This window comes from Aotus nancymaae, unplaced genomic scaffold (assembly GCF_030222135.1).
Source record: "Aotus nancymaae isolate 86718 unplaced genomic scaffold, 86718_ANA_hifiasm-v0.15.2.pri h1tg000040l, whole genome shotgun sequence".
In the NCBI taxonomy this organism is placed as follows: Eukaryota; Metazoa; Chordata; class Mammalia; order Primates; family Aotidae; genus Aotus; species Aotus nancymaae.
In genome coordinates, this window is record NW_026988454.1 from 87,135,237 (window position 1) to 87,153,075 (window position 17,839).

General features: G+C 37.2%; 1 pseudogene; it reads left to right on the forward strand.

Moving 5' to 3' along the window:
- Positions 1-2,277: 2,277 nt before the first annotated feature.
- LOC105730495 (ADP/ATP translocase 2-like) lies at positions 2,278-3,156 on the forward strand (annotated as a pseudogene).
- The last annotated feature ends 14,683 nt before the right edge of the window (positions 3,157-17,839 follow it).

Genomic DNA, 17,839 nt, shown 5'->3' on the forward strand with positions numbered 1-17,839 from the left:
CTGTTTTTAATACCAACATCATGGTAATTTGGTTACTATAGCCTTGTAACGTATCTTGAAGTCAGTTAGTGTAACACCTCCAGCTTTGTTCTTTTTATTCATAATTGCATTGGCTATTTGGGGTCTTTTTTTGGTTCCATACAAATTTTAGGATTGTTTTTTCTATTTCTGTGAAAAATGACATTGGTATTTTGATTGGAATTGTGTTGAATCTGTAGACTGCTTTCAGTAGTATGGTCATTTTAACAATATTAGTTCTTCCAATTCAAGAGCATGGGATGTCTTTCCATTCGTTTGTGTCCTCTTTGATTTCTTTTATTTACAGACAGGTTCTCACTGTGTCACTCAGGCTGGAGTGCAGTGATGTCATCATAGCTCACTGTAACCTCAACTCCTAGGTGCAAGCAATTCTCCTGCCTTAGCCTCTCGAGTAGCTAGAACTATATAGACATGTGTCAACACACCCAGTAATTTTTATTTTTAAGAGAGAGAGGTTCTTGCTATGTTTTCCAGGCTGGTCCTGAACTCCTGGACTCAAGAGATCTTCCCACCTCACCCTTGCCTCCCCAAGTGTTGGGATTACATGAATGAACAATCACACCTAGCCCTCTTCAATTTCTTTCATCAGCGTTTTGTTGTTTTCCTTGCGGAGGTCTTTCACCTCCTTGATTAAATTTATTCTTAGTTATTTTTAAGCAATTGTAAATGAGATTGCCTTCTAAATTTCTTTTTTTAGCTATATCATTATTGATAAATAAAAATGCCACTGATTTTTATATATTTATTTTATTTCCTGCAAATTTATTTGATTTGATTATTAGGTCTAAGAGTTTTTTGGTGGAGTCTTCAGATTTTTCTAAATAAAAGATCATGTTATCTGCAAAGAGGAACAGTTTGACTTCCTCTTTTCAAATTTTGATACCTTTTATTTCTTTCTCTTGACTGATTGCTCTGGTGAGGACTTCCAGTATAATATTGGATAGGAATGGTGAAAGAGGACATCTTTGTCTTGTGCCAGTTCTTAGAGGAAAGGCTTTCAATTTTTCCCCATTTAGTAAGGTGTTAGCTGTGGGTTTATCATATATGACCTTATTATGCTGAGGTATATTTCTTCTATGTCTAGTTTGTTGAGAGGTTTTTTTTTTTAATCATGAAGAGACAATGAATTCTAACAAATGCTTTTTCTGTTTCTATTGAGATGATCACATTGTTTTTATCCTTTATTCTGTCTATGTGATGTTTCATGTTTACTGATTTGCATGTGTTGAACCATCCTTATATCCCTGGGATAAATTTCACTTGATTGTGGTGTATTATCTTTTTGATATGTTGTTGAATTCAGTTTGCAGTATTTTGTTGGTGATATTTGCATCTATGTTCATCAGGGATATCGGTTTATAGTTTTCTTTTTGTTATTGTGTCCTTGTCCAGTTTTGGTATCAAGGTAATGCTGGCCTCATAGAATGAGTTGGGGAGAATTCTATCTTCTTCAAATTTTTGGAATACTTTGGGGAAAATTGGTGTTTATTTTTCTTTATGCATTTGGTAGAATTCAGCAGTGAAGTCATTTTGTCCTGGGGTGTTGTTGTTGTTGTGGAAGACTTTTTACTACTAATTTAATCGTATTACTTATTATTAGTATGTTCAGGTTTTCTGTTTCTTCCTGATTCCATCTTGGTAGATTGTATGTATCCAGGAATTTATTCATTTCTGCTTTATTTTCCAGTTTGTTAGCATATAGTTGTTCATATGATATGTTCATATCAAAGATCTCTGATGATCTTTTGTATTTCTGTGGTATAAGTTGTAGTGTCGCCTTTTTCATTGTGATTTTTAAAATTTGGGTCTTCTCTTTTTTTATTAGTCTAGCTAGTGGTTTATCAGTTTTATTTATCTTTTGAACAACCAACTTTTTGTTTCATTTATCCTTTATAGTGTTTCTTTTATCTCCTCTATTTTGTTTAATTCTTCTCTGATCTTTTTTATATATTTTATTCTACTAATTTTGGGTTTGGCTTGCTCCTGATTTCCTAGTTCCTAAAGTGCTTCATTAGACTGTTTGAAATCTTTCTACTTTTTTGATGTAGGTGTTTATTGCTACAAACTTCCCTTTTAGCATTGTTTTTGTTGTAGTTTACAGGTTTTGGCTTGTTGTGTTTCCATTTTTATTTGTTACAATTTTTTAAAATTTTCTTCTCCTGCAGCCACAGGGTCAAAGCTGGTTGCTGGCCCAGTCCTGTCCTGCACAACCTGCCTCCTCTTTTTCCTTTCACATGACATGCCGCTATGTTCTTCACCAAGGACTTTCTGGCAGGTGGAGTGGCTGCAGCCATCTCCAAGACAGTGGCAGTGCCCATCAAGCAGGTCAAACTGCTGCTGCAGGTGCAGCATGCCAGCAAGCAGATCACCACAAATAAGCAATGCAAGGGCATTATAGACTACCTGGTCCATATTCCCAAGGAGCAGGGAATCCTGTCGTGGCACAGTAACCTGGCCAATGTCATCAGATAATTCCCCACCCAGGCTCTCAACTTCACCTTCAAAGACAAATACAAGCAGATCTTTCTGGGTGGGGTGGACAAGAGGACCCAGTCTTGGTGCTACTTTGCAGGGAATCTGACATCATGTGGTGCCACTGGGACTACATCGTTGTGTTTTGTGTACCCTCTTGATTTTGCCCACACCCGTCTAGCAGCTGATGTGGGTAAAGCTGGAGCCAAAAGGGAATTCTGAGGCCTTGGTGATGGCCTGGTTAAGATCTACAAATCTGATGGGATTAAAGGCCTGTACCAAGGCTTTAATGTGTCTGTGCAGGGTTATTATCATCTACTGAGCTGCCTACTTCGGTATCTATGACACTAGAAAGGGAACATTTCCAGATCCCAAGAACACTCACATTGTATCAGCTGGATGATTGCACAGGCTGTCACTGCTGTTGCTGGGTTGACTTCCTATCCATTTGACACTGTTTGCCCCTGCATGATGATGCAGTCAGGGTGCAAAGGAACTGACATTATGTACACAGACTGCTAGAGGAAGATTGCTCGTGATGAAGAAGGCAAAGCTTTTTTCAAGGGTGCATGGTCCAGTGTTCTCAGAGGCATGGGCAGTGCTTTCATGCTTGTCTTGTATGATGAAATCAAGAAATACACATAAGTTATTTCCTAGGATTCCCCCCTCACCCATGAGCAGGTATGTTGTATTATATAACATATCTTGAGCATTCTTGACAGACTCCTGGCTGTCAATTTATCAGCGGCAACTATTTACTGGTTGAAAATGAGAAGTAATGATATTCATCTGACTAGTTTTCTCTTAAAGCCATTTCTATGATGATGATGATGGGACTCAATTATATTTTGTATTTCAATCACTCCTGATAAATAGCATATTTGGAGAAACAAAAATATCTAAAATTTAAAAAATTTCTTCTTTATTTTTTTTCGTGACCCAATGGCTGTGTATTTTCAGTTTCCAAAGTTCTTCTTTTTATTAATTTCTAGCTTTAATTCACTGTAGTCTGAGAAGATAGTTGGTATAAATTTGATTTCTAAAAATTTGTTGGACTCATTTTATGGCCAAACATATGACCTGGAGAATGTTTCATGTGCCAAGAAGAAGAATGTATATTCTCTAGCTGTTGAATAAAATGTTCTGTAGGTGTCTGTTAAGTCTGTTTGAACTAAAGTGAAATTTAAGTTCACTTTAGATGTAATGTTTCTTTGTTAATTTTCTGTCTAGAAGATCTGTCTGGTGTTGATTGGGGTTGAAGTTCCCAACTATTATTGCATTGAAATTTCTCTCTCCCTTTGGATCTAATAATGTTTCTTTATACATCTGGGGGCTTCAGTGTTGGGTGCATGTATATTTAGAATCATTATATACTCTTGCTGAATCTTCCCCTTTATCATTATCTAATGACCGTCTTTGTCTCTTTTTGCTATTTTGACATAGATGCTCTTTTATGTGACATAAGTATAGTAACTCCTGCTCACTTTTGGTTTCTATTTGCACGGAATTTTAAAAAAAAATTCCTTCACTTTCAGCCTATATGTGTCTTTACAGGTGAAATGATTTTCTTGTAGGCAGCATAGAATTGGATCATATGTTTTTGGACCCCTTTAGCCAGTCTATATTTTATAAGTGGATAATTCAATCTGTTTACATTCAAGGTTATTATCGGTAAGTAAAGGGTTATTCCTGCAGTTTTGTCAGTTGTTTTCTGGTTGTTTTGTATATCCTTTGTTTCTTTCTTTTCTCTTTTATTATTTGTCACTGTAGTTTGGTGGTTTTCTGTAGTGGTAACATGAGTCCTTTCTCCTTCTTATTTGTGTGTTTGCTCTACCAGTGAGTTTTATACTTATGTGTGTTTTCATAATGGTAGATATCAACCATTCACTTCCAAGTGTAGGGCTGCTTTAAGCATTTCATTTCTTTCTTTCCTTTTTTTTTTAGATGGAGTCTTGCTCTGTCACCCAGGCTGGAGTGCAGTGGCACAATCTCAGCTCACCGCAACCTCCATCTCCCAAGTTCAAGCAATTCTCCTGCCTCAGCCTCAGATGGGATTACAGGCACATGCCACCATGCCCAGCTAATTTCTTTTTGTATTTTTAGTAGAGACGGGGTTTCACCATGTTAGCCAGGATGGTCTTGATCTCCTGACTTCATGATCCACCTGCCTTGGCCTCCCAAAGTGCTGGAATTACAGGTGTGTAATTCCACTCTGATGAGGGGGTCCCTTATATATAACCAGATGCTCTTCTCTTACTGTTTTTAGAATTCTTTGTTTGTCTTTGACTTTTAGCAGTTTGACTGTAACATGCCATGGGTGAGATCTTTTTGGGTTGTATCTATTTAGAGATCTCTGAGCTTTCTTATCTAGATGTCTAAATATATTGCTGAACTTGGAAAGTTTTCATTTGATATTATGTTAAATAGGTTTTCTGTACCTTTGTCTTTCTCTTTGCCTTGTGGGACACAGAAAATTCAAATATCTGGTCACTTTATAATATACCACATGTTACACAGGGTTGTTCATTTTTTCTTTTCTTTCTTCTTTTTCCTTCCTTCCTCTCTCTCTTTCCTTCTCTCTCTCTCTTTCTCTCTCTCCCTTCCTTCCTTCCATCATTCCTTCCCTCCTTCCTTCCTTCCTTCTTTCTTTCCTTCCTTCCTTTCTTTCTTTCCTACCTTTCCTTCTTTCTATCTTTCCTTCTTTCTTGGTTATTTCAAAAGACCTGTCTTCAGGTTCTGGAATTCTGCTTTATCTAGTCTATTGTTGAAGTTCTCAAATGTTCACATGACTTTTTTATTTCATTCATTGAGTTCTTCAGTTCCAGGATTTCTGCCATCAGAAATGTGGCCCGTGTATCTATCTCTTTGGTTCTTTCCAACCTGTTGCTAGAAAATTTTTGTGCTCCTTTGAAAGTGTCATATATCCTGGCTTTTTCATGTTTCTTGTGTCCTTACATTGATATCTATGCATCTGGTATAACAGTCACTTCTTTTTCCAGTTTTTTGGATTGGCTTTTATAGGAGAAGACTTTCCTGAAGATGTATTTATGGTGTTAGTTTGGTAGGGCACTTTTCCTTTGATTCTAGATACATACAGTAGTATAATCTCTATATAATTTCTCTGACTGTAAACAGTGTCTCTGGTATCTGTGATTTCCTCAGTGGCTTAGGCTGTAGTTGTTAGTTAAGGCTGTGGTGAAGTTTTGCTCAGGATGAGGACACTACATGGGCCACTCCTCAGGCCCCAGTGGTGGCAGTGGCAGACCAAGCATGCCTGTCCTTGGGCCCCCAGGTGATATACGCGGGCACAAGTGTCAGCAGGTTCAAGCAGGCAGATTCTTGGGCCTCCAGGTGGCTTTCTCAGGTTTTAGTAGTAGCAGTGAGCGGGTGGTTCCTCATGCCCCTGGACAGCATATGTGGCATGGGCAATGGAAGTAGTTGTGATGGGTTCTATGCAGCATACACTGGTATTAGTGGCAGCTCTGATGGGCTAGGCAGGACAGTCCCTGGGCCCGCAGGTGGCATGTGCAGATAGGTGCTAGCTGTGGTGGCAGCAGCAGGCTGAGTGAGCCTGTATTCTGGCCCCCAGAGGGAGTTCACAGATGCTAGCAGTGACGAGTGAGGTGAGGTAATCCCCAGGCCCTGGGGCAGCAAGCTGAGGCACTAGAACATGGTGCCAGGCTGAGTGCGCCTGTACTTAGTCTCCTTGGTGGTGGTCGTGGGAGTAGCCTATGGTGGACAGGATGGGGTGATCCCCAGGTCCTCAGGTGAAGTGCTCAAGTGGTAGCAGTAGCATTGGTGGTGAGAAGAGAGAGCCTATCCTCAGGGCACATGCATGTTAGCATGGGTGAGATTACTGTCAGTGGCAGCAGATGCTGGCAGGCAGTTCTCAGGCTCTGGAGAGCTCATACTTTTGCCTTCTATGCTGGTGGCAGCAGCAGTAGTGGGAAAAGTCAGTTCTAAGGGCACATGCAAGTGCGCCATGGTCCTCCTACTGGGAAGGTGGGATTGCTTCCAGCAGTGAGCACTTCAGTTCCCAGAAGCGGCATTAGTGGCAATGGCAGCTGGGGAGAACCTAGCCTCAGGGTAAATGCAAATGCGTTTCAGCCCAGCTACTGTTGGGAGTGGGGTAGCTGTCAATGGCAGCAGTCCCCAGAAGGCAGGTTTCAGGCTCTGGCGAGTGCAAGTTTTGGCTCCCTTTTTCCTGGGGGCAGCCTCCCTAGTGAGCTACTGCACTGCCCATGTGTATGCTAGAGTGCTGAGGGCTTCGCCATTCAGCTGGGTTCAATTGATGTCACGCCACTCAGCCCACCGGGTGGATGCAGGAGTATGTCAGTGGGGGATCAGCAATGTGGAGATGCAGGGGCTGCTGGGCTCCAGGGCAGGATGCAGTCTGGTGGGAATTAGGGTCTGCATATGGCATCTTGCTGTAGCTGCTTAGGACGTGGAGGTGTGTGGGACTGAGCATGATCTCCCTTTTGGAGCAATGCTGTCATGTGGTCTCCAGGCAGCTCCCTATTATAGTCTCAGGGTCTGCAAGAGTTGAAGGGCTCTCCTGGGGCTAGGGTTGCAGTAGTCTGCAGTGAGAGTGTGGCCCTCTGGGGATCTCTCACTTACTCTTTTCTTGTACTGAGGAGGCTCTCCAGGCTCCCAGCTGTTCCTGGCCAAGCTGACTGCCTTTAAAATTTGAAAAATACAATACATATCACTACACACACACTATAATGGCTATAATTCAAAAGACAAGTTTTGGTAAGGATGTGGAGAAACTAGAACCCTGATAACATTGCTTGTAGGAACAGAAAATAGCACAGTCACTTTGGAAAATAACTTAGTAGTTTCTTAAAAAGTGAAACTTCACATAAAATTCAACAATTCTACTACTAGGAATTTACCCAAGAGAAAGAAAACATATGTCCCCACAAAGACATTTATACAAAAGTTCATGGCATTATTCATAATAGCTCCAAACTGAAAAAATCTCAACTGCCTATCAATTGGTGAATAAACGAAATGTCGAATATTCATATAATGGAACATTACTCAGCCATAAAAAGAATTGTCTTCTAATATATGCCATAGAATGAAATCTGCAAATCATTATGCTTAGTGAAAGACGCCAAATTCAAAAGAGTACATATTATATGTCTCCATTTATATGAAATGTCCAGAATGGACAAACCTATTAAAACAGAAAATTAGAAAAGTAGTTGCTTATTACCTCAGAGGGGGGAAACTGGAGGAAAATGGGGAGTAACTGCTAATGCATGAGCAATTTCTTTTGGGGATGATAAATATGCACTAAAATGGATTGTGGAGATTGCTGCACAACTCTATGAGCATACTGAAAACCACTAAATTATATACTTCAAATGGATCAACACTATGGCATGTGAATCATATCTTAATAAAGCTGTTTTTAATTCAAAAATGAAAACTGCAGTAGAAAATGGGAAGCTAAGCTTTAGGAAAGCTAACAAGAAGAAACAGAACAGAATGGGAAGAAGGTCAGGAGTGAGACAAGGAAGCTGGGCATTATATATTGGAGTCTGGTGAGCAAAGGCAAGGTCTGGAGTTGATGGAGTGAATGACTGAGGGGTTCATTCCTGAGTCTACCTAGACCTGAGTGCTTAATGAATATTGGAAGATAATGCTTGATAGCATCATTAGGGGGTGGAAGGAACAGCGTCAATACCGGCGACCAGCTGTGACTAACCAGTATATACATACCTGGGTTTTCTGGATTTATATGATCGCATGGAGAGAGGGAGTGATCCCTAATGATTAGGGAAATTAAATGTCCCATTATTGATGAGAGTGGGATCTCAGTGTGGATTAAATTTAATGCAGATGAATACTGCGAAAAAATTGGCTGAAGTGGGCATGATGATTATCTCATTGATATTCATTCTCTTTCTTCCCCTTTGTGTAGTGACCATGAAGTTTGGGGAGATTATATTCAAGGATATGCCCTGAATAGGATCAGTTACTCAAAGTAAACCCATCTCCTTTGCCACAGTACAGACCTACCTCCCATAAAATGTCCTGTTTTTTGCTATAGTGGTTCTTGAAAAGTCATGTCATTTTCAGACAATTCATCTTTTCTATGTGAGGCTTTTCCTGTTTACTCCAAAACACATTAAATAAAAAAAAGAAGTAATCGAAATAATAAATGATAAAAATAACAAATATTATTTTTTACATTGACACATTCAGTTTACTCAAAGACATGTTCAATTTACTCAACACAACATTTTCTAGTCAGACAATTTCATATGAATCTAATTTGAATTTTGAGCAATGTCTAGCAAAAACAAAACAATTGACTTTGCTTATGTATGCCAAATAAGAGAGATAGAGGTTTGCAGCTTTAACAATGCTTAGTCTGTTGTGAACCTACACTATTTCCATGTGTTTCAAAGTTTTCATTTTCTTGGCTTTTATTTTATCCTAAAAGTATTTTTGTGTGCTATAATGTTTCAGTGTAGTTTAAGTGCAAGATCACCAGAGTCTCAAAAGGTTTAACAAGTGATGAAGAAAATGGCACGAAAATCAGACTAGGAATAAATTGGTAAACCCTTAGAATATTCTAATTTACAAGTGATGAAGAAAATGGCACGAAAATCAGACTAGGAATAAATTGGTAAACCCTTAGTATATTCTAATTTATGCCTAACCTTGAATTTTTGCTTTCAAATTATTGGATTTTTAAAAATTATGTAAACTTATTTGCATCATTTAATTGTTATATAAAATCATCAGTTACCTTGAGTTGGGACTAAATGCATCATAATTTTTCTTTTAAAATGAAAAAATATTTTTTACACTTAGCAACAGAGGTTCCAGGAAGGAATTGGACATTAAACAAGGAATAAGTGTTTTAAGTTACTCAGGACTAAGTTAATCAAAGCATGACATTTCTCTTATATGATTTGGTTCAGTCGTTGCCCACTGGGAACCATACGAGTCAGAAAACTCATATGACAGTTAGGGAAGGGACTGGCTCCTTCTCTTCTTGATTGTGGACATAAAGTATGCAGCTCTATGGGTACTGGTACCATTTTGTGACCATGTCGGGGAGATAGATAGCTTTGGATTGAAGCCGATACGACAGGCAGAATGAAAAGGCAGAAATAATCTATGGCTTTGAGGATGTGATTTACCTACCAAATTAAACTAAACAGAAAAATCATCATACTTCTTGATTTTCTTGTTATGTCTCTGCTGTTTACAGCAAACTGATCTGAGTTTTTTAGTACATTTCAATAAAAAGTGTCATAAATTGGGTTTTTAGTTTCCAGAAGTATGACGGAATACATGTGCAGAGAAATCCTTCCAGGAATAAGAAAAATAATATGAAGTAAATACTTAATTTTTGTTTGGAACATTGCTGAACTGGAAGTACAGAACTGGAACTAGAGGAAACAAACAATGAGAAAGTATAATTCCATGAGGATTAGCTGAGTCCTAGAGCTTGCCTTATCCTTGAGAATATCTGCCAATTGTTATAGCCTGAAGTCTGGATGTTAATTGGCATATGTTTGAAGAACAGAAGCGAAAACCAGGTGCCAGAGTAGAGTAGAAAAGGTAGGATCAGAGATACCTGCATGAAACCAGGACCCTTCAAAGCATGACACTCACAGTGGGTAAACAAGAGGCAAATGTGACCCACAGCAGGAAAGATGTTCCTTCTCTTTGCATGGAGCAAAAATAAAGGAAAAAAGTTCCCCCTGAGATGTCTTAACCACCAGCCATATTCCCATCATTTTACCACTGAAATTAATAATGCCTAAAAAAATTTAACTAGAAATTTAATTTCAAAGTTGGTAATACCCCAGGTACTACTGTTATGAAGAAATGTATTTTATTTGCAGGCCTCAAATAAAATATTATGAAGTTACAATAAAAATAATTAACACACATGCAAAGAAGCAACCATGAATCAAAATTTAGCATAAATAATAGTTGTAGAAGCATCTGTACATTAATAAAAATGCAACACTTCAAAACTTTTGGAACAGAGCCAGTAGTCTTTATAGGGAAATTTAAAGCCTAAAATGTTTGTATTAGAAAAACCTCAATCACCTCAGCATTTATCTTAAGGCATTAGAAAAAGAATAGCAAGAGTCAGTCATTCTTCCCTTCATTCAATGATGATACATGCTGAGAAATGCATTGCTAGGCAATTTTGTCATTTTGTGACCATCATAAAGTATACTTACATAAGCCTGGATAGTATAGCACACTGTACACATAGGCTATATGGGATAGCCTAGTGCTCGGAGGCTACAAACCTGTACAGCATGTTGCTGTACTCAGTTTCGTAGGCAATCGTAACACAACAGCATTTGTATATCTATACATATCTAAATATAGAATAGGTAAAGTAAAAATGCTGTATAAAAGATTTTAAAATGCTACACCTGTTTAGGGCATTTACCACAAATAGAGATTGCAGGACTGGAAGTTTCTCTGGGGGAGTCAATGAACAAGTGGTAAGTGAACGTGAAGGCCTAGGACATTACTGTATACTACTTTATAAACACTGTATACTTAGGCTACACCAAATTTATTTTAAAATATTTTTCTTTCTTCATTAATAAATGAATCTTAGCTTACTGTGACTTTTTTACTTTATACATTTTTAAATTTTTAAAAAAATTTTTACTCTTTTGTAATAACACTTAGCTTAAAACACAAACACAATACACAGTTGTATAAACTTTTTTTTCCACAGTTTTATTCTATAAGCTTTTTTCTATTCAAACTTTTTTTGGTTTACTTTTGTAACTTTTTTGTTAAAACCTAAGACACAAACATATTAGCCTAGGCCTATACAGGGTCAGAATGATCAATATCACTGTCTTCCACCTCTACATCTTGTCCCAGTGGAAGGTCTTCAGAACAATAACATACATAGAACTGTCCTCTCCTGTGGTAATAATGCCTTCTGGAACACCTTCTGAAGGACCTACCAGAGGCTGATATACAGTTAACTTTTTTTTCATAAGTAGAAGGAATATGTTCTAAAATAGTAATAAAAAAATACAGTATAGTAAATACATAAACCAGTGTACCATAGTCCTTTATCATCAAGTATTATGTACTATACATAATTGGATGTGCTATACTTGTCCATGACTGGTAGCAAAGTGGTTTGTTTACACCAGTATCACCACAAACAAATGTGTGAGTAATGTGTTATGTTACAATGCTTAGAAGTCACTGTGTGATTGTTCAGCTCTATTACATTATGAAGGGCATCATATATGCACTCTGTTGTTGACTAAAATGTCATTATGTAGTGCACAGCTGTAAACCCAGAAACTGTAGGAGTAAGAAGAAACAAAATAATAAAGACAAGAACAGAAAAACATAAAGTAAAAAACTTCATACTTTTGTATCAACAAAACCGAAAATGGTTCTTTGAAAAACTAATGGTATTGAGAAACCTCAGGCAAGATGGATTAAGGAAACAATGAGACAGCACAAAAGATTAGGAATGAATAAGAAGCTATAACTAAAGAGGCCACAGAGATCAAAATGACAAGAAAATATAAGTAAATTTAATGTCAACACATTTGAAAAATTAAGTGAAATGAACAAAATACTTATAAAAGTTACCAAAACTGACTCAAAATTGGTCAAGAAATAAAATTTTTATAGTACGTAATGCTCCTTTGAAGAAAACAGCAGATCTACACAGTTTTACAGGAGAGTTCAAAGAAACATTCAAAGAAAGTTAACTCCAAACCTGAAATTCCAGTTAACAGAATAAAAGAGAAGGTTTTCCAGTTCAGTTTATATATTTAATTTCTTTTGTTATCAAAAATAAAGAGAGTAAAAGAAAGGGGAAAAACAGGCCAATCTTATTAACGCAAGGACAAAAAATTCTGGCCGGGCGCGGTGGCTCACGCCTGTAATCCTGGCACTTTGGGAGGCCAAGGCGGGTGGATCATGAGGTCAAGAGATCGAGACCATCCTGGTCAACATGGTGAAACCCCGTCTCTACTAAAAAACTACAAAAAATTAGCTAGGCACGGTGGCGTGTGCCTGTAATCCCAGCTACTCAGGAGGCTGAGGCAGGAGAATTGCCTGAACCCAGGAGGTGGAGGTTGTGGTGAGCCGAGATCTCGCCATTGCACTCCAGCCTGGGTAACAAGAGCGAAACTCCGTCTCAAAAAAAAAAAAAAAAAATTATAAAAAAGGGAAAGTATAAATTGAACTCGGCAATGTATAAAAAGATGATATATAATTACCAAGTTTGATATACTCTAGAAATGCAATTTTAACATAATAAACATTACATTTAACATTATAAAATCTATTAAGTAATGATCACATTAATATATTAAAAAAGAAAATATTATTTTCATAGGTGTAGAATATACAGTTGATAACATTTAATAATCATTTTGATACAAAATCCCAGTGGATAAGTCGTAAAAAGGAATTTCTTTAACCTAAAACAGTTATGTATGGAAATTTTATAGCACACATTGTAATCAATGGTGAATCATTATAATCATTCACTATACAACTATTGCTATTCAACATTGGATTAAATATCATAGCCAGTGCAATAAGAAAAAAAAGAAAAAGAAATGCTGTAAGGATTGGAAAGTAAATTATTATTAATCAGAGATAACATGGTTTTCCACAAAATAGGAAACCTGAAGGAATTCTGCCCGAATTGTTACTATTAATCATTTGGGGGAATAATGCAATAAATTTATTAAGATTCTGTCAAAGTTACCAGTTACAAGATTAATAACTAAAAGTCAGTGGCATTTTTATATACCAGCAACAAACAGCTAGAAAAGAAAAATTTTAAAGCATAATATTTACAATAGTAAAAAACAAAAGTACCCAACAAGATTCTAACAGAAAGTATATAAAGACATGTCTTGTTTGTTTGGTTGGTTTTTGTTTGGGTCATCTTGAGTGTGTTCCTTAAGACAAATCAAACAGAAATCGAGGCTGTCATTTTAGTGGGGTTTCTAAAGGGAGTAGAGATAAAATGGATATTTTAAAAACAGACTTGCATCCAATCCTTTTTTTTTTTTAGTCCCACCTGTATCCTACTTCTAGAGTAATTGGGGTCAAGAACTCTGAAGCTTTGCAGATTCTGCAATGGCAATTAGTGTGCTTCTAAATTTTTCCCACTGATGGATTTATTCCGATTTCATGGATCTGCTAAATCATTTACCACACAACCATCCACCATTCAGATTCTACTACCTTCTCCCCTCTTGTCCCTTTGCCCTGGAGCATTTTGACTTCCCCCACCATTCTCTCTTCTCCTCAATCCCTTGACAGTTGTTTGAGAGTTTCTGGGAGAGTGCAGAGTTGAGTGTTTAATTCTCCATTTTTACCACAGGCCCACTCTAACTTTCTATAAGCATATCTCTGACAGAAATCATGTATTCACTTGGAAACCAGGTTAATCAAGTATTTATTTGGTCATGGAAGAAAGACCATGCTCTTTTATCCCAGCAGGGCTGATTGTTCCTGAAACCTCTAACCAGTGGACAGCAAGCAATCACATTAATTGGCTTAGCCTATATGCCAAGTTTATTTAACCTGGGTTAAGGGTATTACCAGTGCCTGAGTCAGGGTCAAGTATAACAAATGGTTCCAGGGGGATACCAAAATGTTGCTCTTTGGGGCCTGTTTAAATGTAGCTTTCCTCTCAAGTGTAGGGTGAGAAGAATCTAAGGCACCCTACCAGCTGCCCCAAAAAGCAGAACTTTGATGGGTTTGTGAGGCCAAAATAAACAAGGCATGACAGCCTTGATTTATGTCTTTCCCTCTTCTCGTGACTGAGAAGAAAAGACATACAGTGATATAATGACATGCCTTTTAGACTTCCCCTTTTGCAGCTGACGTTTCACATGCACTGGTTGCTGCTGCTGTGCCGTCTCAGGTTTTTCTTATTACACATGTACCTCAAGGTGATCATTCACAACGGACACAGTTTTAGAAATGCTTTTTAATTATGATTTTAAAAGATAATAGTTATAAGAACTTTACTAATTTAGGCTGTGGATTCTTATCTATAGCTGAACAAAATTACACTCTAATTTCCTTCAAAATTTGTAATTTAGCACAGAATCAAATCTTTCCTTTCATCTTCAGATCTTCTGCCTAGTTTCCAAATCCCTAGAGATCAATCTAATCCTCTAAGAGTCTCTTCCTTTTAACTCTTTCCTTCTAGGGATCTCAGATTATGAACCCTTTTTTCAAAACCTATCATCGAGGGACCAGCATCAAATCTAGGACAACATTTGCAATGTTGAACAATTGATCTAATGACCACTGACTTAGGAGATTTTGTTTCTATATTCATCACAGGTGCCCTGTATCCTTGGAAAATACCTTAACCCCAGCTTTTCTCCCCTTTGTAAGTGAAAATGACAGTATTTGTAATCAGTGTCTTTCTGCAAGGGAAGTGTGTATAGAAAGAAAAATATAAAGATACCAGTTTGAACTATTGTTCCCAGTTTTCTATGGTTAGTACTGAAATATTATGAAAAAGGGAATAAAATAAAAGTGAAAGGGGAAACAAGAAAAAAGAGAGAATAATGAGAATTATATACAAGAATATAAAATGATACTTTCAGAGGGAAATGTAGTCATAGACTTCTTCAAGAAGCTTCTACCCAAATAACGACGTAGGAAAAATCATCATGAACTATATATAAGAAGCTTAACAGAAAAACTAACAAAGCAGTAAATAAAAATAAAAGGAAGACATTGTTATCTCAGTTGGAGAAAATGGGAAGTGAGAAGTTTATTTTGTAGGAATATTATTTTAAATAAGGCTTTAAAAGATATTTTTTAACGTTCAGAAAGGAAATGTCATACTGCTGCATTTAAAACTTAAAAAATCATCTGCTTGGCATTTTGGAAAATTGAACCTGCACTTGTTTCAAACATTATATCCCCCTTGAAGCCTTTCCCAATTTCCAAAACAAAATTAATTACTCTCCCCTTAAGGTCTCAGAGGACTTTGAAGTTACTTGTCTTGTAGCATTGTAGTTAACATTTTCTGTGTTATTCCTCCCCCTTATGATGTGAGCTACTCTAGGGAAAAAATTATGACTTATTCTTTTAACCCCAGTACTGAGGTCCATAATACGAATAAAAGAGATTTTTCTTTTTTATTCTTTTTCACCATGTGTTGCCTTTTTAGGGTAGACATTTAACTGAACATTCAAACTTGTTTGTTGATAATGTCTCTTCACACTCATTTACAAAGTATTGAACACTTCTTTTACTTAATTAAGATATAATCTTTCTAAAATTCTAATTCAATTATGCCAAATATATATATTATATAAAATAAGATGGCAATAGTATCTATCTGCATTTGATGATGATGTTTATCTTCCATATAAACAGCCAGAATTTCTTTATCAGTGTATTGCTGTAACAAAGCTAAATGTCTTAGTAGAATTTTTAAAAAGTCACCTGTACCTGACTGCAAGTTGTTTCCATGTAGCCAATGACAATACCCTGTTGAGCAGCTTTCTAAATTTGAGGTATATCTCGTCAGAAACCAGCAGAGAAAAAAAATGTAATTATGCCAAACTTTCAAGACACAGTGGACTCTTTTACAGCCTCCCCTTACCCCCCAAATGATTGTCTACATGAAAGGAACAAAAACAGTAGGTTGTTTTTTTTGCTTTGCTTTGAAACCCTATTTCACTCAAGGGAGAAAAGAAAGTAAATGATATAGTATAACTCCATTGACAAAAAGACAAAGCACACGTTAGACTATAGATCTTAAGATCTCCTGTTTGGTTCCCATTTCAACATTTCTGTCATTAACTGTATACCTTTGTCCATAACATTTTAATCTCTCTTAGACTGAAAAATATACAGGACAATATGAGAGCCAATCCTCTTTCTGATACTTCTGCAGTGCTCCCACCTTATAAAAAAGCCTTTTTCTATTTCTGTAAACAAAGCACTTCGATTGGGGTTAAATTGTGACCCAACCCATATAGAATTCCAGTCTACGCCAAGTAGTATTGCAGGGAATCTCTAGCATGCATGCATGCATAATCATACTCCATGCCCTCAGGGTTGGAAATGTGGTTATATCTGATAATATAAAGCAGCTTTGAGCTGGTGATAGGTTAACGTTAAAAGGATTAAGGCTTGCTTTGACATGGACTGACATACAAAAATTAGATTTAATGCTAACAGCTGGAATGCTCAGGAAAATAAAGAGTAAGTAAGGGAAAGACAAATGGAGTTAAATTAGAGCAAGTGGGTGTGAAAGGTGTGCCCAGGATGATTTTCAACTCAGTTTTAAAATGTTTCAGTCAAGGTCTAAAAAAGGTAGAGTTGGCATCAGTTCTTATCAATGATTATAAAATAGAGGAAAAAGTCTCCAGTGGAAATTTTCTTTTTGCAAGGTAAGTATTGTACCACTGGAAACTTTTTTTAAAAGAGAAGTGACTAATCCTGGAGCTTTCTAAGTACTTTTCAGCTTCACCACCCTTGAAAAACAAGCTGACATTTTAAAATATAGAAGACCTGTTAAGTCTCAGGAGGCAGATTTTTCTTTCAGCATATTAGCCGAAAATTAACTTACAGGTCTGAGCCGCACAGGTTAACCTTGATTGCAAAACTTTTTGATGGCTGGCAGAATGCACCTCAAGGTATATTTGCTGAGCTGCAGGTGGTTGATAAGAACCAGGACATAAGTATCCACAAATTCCTTTTCCCCTATACCTCTGTGCTCTGTGGACTACCTGTGTCAGAGTCCTGGGGCTAAGGGATTAAAAATGCAATTTTTCTGCCCCCACTCCAGACCTACTGAAGCAGAATCTCTGAGAGTGGTGCTTAGGAACAAGCACCCCGAGTGATTCTCATGCTTACCAAAGTTTGAGAACCACTGACCTATTTTCTGACCATTCTCAATATTCTCTACACCAGATCCCTAATCTTATTTTTGCCGGAAAAAAAAAAAAAATACTTGCTAAATATTGTCTTTCACTGGCTTGGGTGGTAGGCATTACTAAAGTTTGAGGTCTTCACTCTAGAAGGTCTGTAAGATGAAACATACATGAAAACAAAATGTGCCATGCTGTTCACTCTGCCTGAAGTGCCACCATCATCCCTTCTCCTTATAGCCCTGCTAAATTCCTTCCTTTTCATTCTCAAGACTCAGTTGTTGTAGCTTCTCCTATTAACTCTGAAAGCAGAGATCATTATCTCTTCCTTTTGGCCATTATTTGGACTCACTATGAAGTATACAAACCATAGAAGTGCTGTTACAGTGTGACTGAAACTGTCTCCCCTGTAAAACTGTTCA